A 4,416-nucleotide genomic window follows, 5' to 3' on the forward strand; every position below is an offset into this window, starting at 1 on the left:
CCATTTTCAGAAAGTTTGCCCTTGCCTTGAACTGCAGCCGTCTTTCACTTCCGCTAGGGTTCCGTTCGACTGTCACGTAAGCTAAAGGGGCTTCCACTCCATGTAAGTGTCTTCCCCAGCCGTACTGATTCCCATTTCGCTACCTTGTTTCATATTTCCAGTTAACAAGCCTCTGTTGACTCAGTTTCCTTGATTCCTTTTCGTTGTCCTGCCAGTTCTGCGAGCCATCCTTGGGTTAGTGCATTCCGAGGTCCCGTGTTGAAGCTCCGTTAACCCTCTTCCAGGTACGGGAAGTTAGGGTTCTGCTCTTGCTTCTGCTCTTGTGCTCTCGCCTAGGCGAGGGGGGGGCTCGCCTGAGCGAGCATGTCTCGCCTGAGCGAGACCCCTCAGCCTGAGCGAGGTGCTGGGCGAGACAGTGCTGTGATTTGGATGTTTGATGGTTCCCGAGGAATTTATCTTGGTTGAGTATGATTGTGTGGTGATGGACATGTATATAATGGAGCATGAAGTATATTTTTGGCATGATTCATGAATTGTGGATGAATGGGTTGGTATGAGACTTAGCATGTGAAATGAATGTCTGGTTTGAAATTAAAAGAACATGGTATTGACATGAGATGAGACCCTAGACTCATGGGACGGTGATGATCAGAGGTATGGATTCAAGATGTGATGCGTATGAGGAATAAATCTCATGGATGAGTATGGAATTGTAAACATGCTTTTGATGTTCTCCTAATGTTGTTTTATGAATGTTGGTCCGTGTCAGCGTGTAATTCCTTGGGGTCTCTAGGTGAGACCTCTGGGGTCGCGCTTCAGTGGTCGGGACGTAATTCCATGGCCCCTGTTAGTGGGTGCCCATGGTGGTGCCCCATCTGTATAACTAAGGTAAGGATTCAAGGTAAGGACTGCATCCTGACACTCTAAGGGGCCAGTTAGTCTCACTTAGAGCAGACTGACTCCTGTGGTGAGAGTAGCAGGAGGCCTAAAATTCATTAAGGGCTAACCTTGTGGTGAGAGAGATTTGATTCATCGTAACACTTGTAACACATAGCTCGGAGATGAGTAGCTCGGAGATGAGTAGCTCAGAGTCGAGCAGGGGTATTCACCACAAGTGCGAGCGTCCGCTGAATCCGACCAAGTTATACGTATCCGGATGAGTCGAGTCGAGTCGTAGTGTATTGAATGAAGAGTCATAACATGTTTGGTTGCTATGTGGATATGAGATGAGGAAAATATATTTGACTGCACGATGAATATGTTGTTGGCTCTAGCTTACCCGTTTTGTTGCATGGTTGTGATGTATGTGGCTGTTCTCTCTTGCGATGATCATCAACTTGGTTGATGGGAGCAGATGGGCGAGGTTCTCATGGGCATCAAGGGAATGGCGACTCCACTACTTAGCCATCTGGGCTGGATCTCACACTTCTTCCTTTCGTGTTTTCTTTAGGGCTATGGCCCCTGTATTCATGGTTTTTAGATTGTAACTTTTAGTTAAACATCTATCCTACTTTTGTTGGCATCGTGGTGTGCCTAGTTTTGTAGGGGTGATGTTGGAAACCCCAGGACTGCGTTGTCATGCTATCTTATGTGTGGCGTTTCCTTTAATTGCGTTTATAAATTAAATGGGACGTTACAATGTTGTAAGATAACTATATATTATTGTAATTTTTAATAATAATGATAAATGATAAACTATTAATAATTAAAAATAATTGTCACATAAAGTTTTATAATATACTAATAATAATAATTAATAATAGTGACAACCAATTTATTTTCGTTCTCTTTTATATTTGTGATATCTAGTTATTATCACTATTACATATAATACTCTAGTAACAATAAATGTATTACTATTGTCTTATATATTTGTGATATTTTATTATTGTCACTATTACATAATTATTAGTGATAATTACTTTTGTCACAATAAAATTTAGTTTTAGTAACATTTAAGATTATTGCCACAAGTACAATAGTGACAAAGGTACTAGTGACATCTTAATTATTGTCACAAGATGGTATTAGTGACATATTTATAATTTTTAGTGATGAATATTAGTATCACTATAGTTACTTTTTCTTGTAGTGATCTATTCCACTACACTAACTTAAAATAGAAAAAATAAACTTGATGGAGAATGATTGCAACCACGTAGAGGAGCAGTGATGTTGACTATCACTAATGTGCAAACGACCACCGCTGATGTTCGGACGACCACCGTTGATGTTCGGACGACCACATCTGATGCACAAATGAACAAGAACCACGAGAGAGCACTCTGTCACCGTCGACGAACAAGAACGATGGGAGCAAACGAGGAAAAATGACAAAGAGGAAGGAGGTTTGTATAGTGTGGAAACGAAGATGACAAAACAAAAGAAGAAGAACGAAGCACATAAACGAAAATATCAATTAGGGTCATTTCAAATTCTAGAAAGAGGGGAATTGATTTTTACTCTTCTCTAATTAATTTTAATTTAAATTAGTTTATTTTTTTTAAAAAGGTGGAATGTGAGTCAGCTCACTACCTGGCTCAAAGCCGCTTAATCCATAGGTTAAGTGAGCTGAATTTTATTATTTTTTAATTCAGTCCAGCTCGAAGTCATGGTAATGGATTTCAACTCACTTTAACATGTCTATGGCTAATTATCTTTTCCTATTACAAAACAAATAAAGATTAACTTAGTAGTATATTAAAATTTACATTTTAATTTATTTCTTTGGTTTCCATAAATAATACGACAGAAGGTTATGTCCTTTTGTGATATGGTACAAGCAAAATGAATTAATTAGATTTTGAAAAAAATAGTTTACTGGGACACTTGAAGGGATCATTTTGTCTAATAAGAACAGACAAAGGGCCTTTGTGGTGTAGCAGAATTTTAAATATATTTTGGCACAGAAGCTCGCAAACCGTTGTTACTAACCAACAACAACACTCCCACACTATTAAACAAACAAAGGCGCCATTACCCTACCATATTGCGCCACTAACACTACACACTCTTTCTCTCTCACACATGCTCCACACTCACGTTTCACCTCCATAATAGATAAGGAGAAAAATGTTTAATAGATTACCTTCAAGAACACTTTTCTTTGATATTTAAAAAAAAAGAATTTTCTCTTTAAATTTGTTTATTGCGTTAAATAAATTTTTATTTCCTAAATTTAGGTATAAAATTGAAATTTGTGTTTCCAAATTTGATACAATTTATTATCAAATTTTTAAAGTAGATATATATAATTCTTATAATCAAGTGAATGTGAATTTTATTTTACATCACATGTTTTAACTCAAATATCGTTATAGAACACCATTTAACATGCAAAAACAAAAAAAAATTGACAATATATCTATCCGACCTAATAGATGTGCTAAGTAATGTGGTTCAACAAGGTTCATTAAATCTATTGGCCGGAAATAGTTAAAAAAATTCTAATATACATCTATTGCAACAAATATTCACATTATTATGATAATTATAATATATATGAGGTAAGTCATTATTTTATTGATATTATTTGATATTACATTACTAGTTTTATCACATCGATCATAGGACTTATAAGCCATATAAATATAACTAATATTTCATAGGAAATACACATTCTCATACTCATTTTCTCTCATTAAAAATATTTTAACTCTTTTACTTATCTAAGTGTCAGAGAGTATTTTTCAAGTGAATATTCTCTTATGTTTCAACCCTTAGGAACATCCAATCAAGGATGGTCAAAATCATCAAGATCTTGTCGCATGTTCAAAGACTTACCTCAAAATCCCCCTAAAAACAAATACCATTAGATTAAGGATGATGCACAAATTTCTCTTCTTATGGAGGCAAGAACAATATATCCTCATCTCTTGAATGCTTCCAAGAAGTTTAGTAAGGACTTTTAAGCTTAGAGATTGAAAATTTTAACAAATATGTTGTTGGTCCTTAAGAAGGAAAGTGTTGATAATGTTATTGGACAAAAATATATCAAAATTTAAATCATAAACAAATTTTAATTTTATATACTCAAAACATTCTTATTTATTTTATTCTATAGATATATTTGAAAATGTTCTTGTTTTACTATGATTAATATGCATCGTCAAAAAACTTTTATGAAGAGAAAAACAAACGAGGAAAGATAAAATACATCCGTTATCAATACAAAGTTCTTATACGATAAATTATTAAGTAATTATTAAAAGTATGCTTTAAAATATATATGTTTAATTTTTTTATTTTGTTATCTGATTTAAATTTAATTAGTTTTCATTTTTGTACTAAAATAACAATTAAAATTTCTTATAATCATTTATAAATATCCGACATGAAAATTAACTTTACGCTCAAAGTTTCACTTTTATTTAAATTCAAAAGAAAGGAAAAAAGTAATAGAAAAACCAAAATAAA

This window comes from Vigna unguiculata, chromosome 8 (assembly GCF_004118075.2).
Source record: "Vigna unguiculata cultivar IT97K-499-35 chromosome 8, ASM411807v1, whole genome shotgun sequence".
NCBI classification, from domain to species: Eukaryota; Viridiplantae; Streptophyta; class Magnoliopsida; order Fabales; family Fabaceae; genus Vigna; species Vigna unguiculata.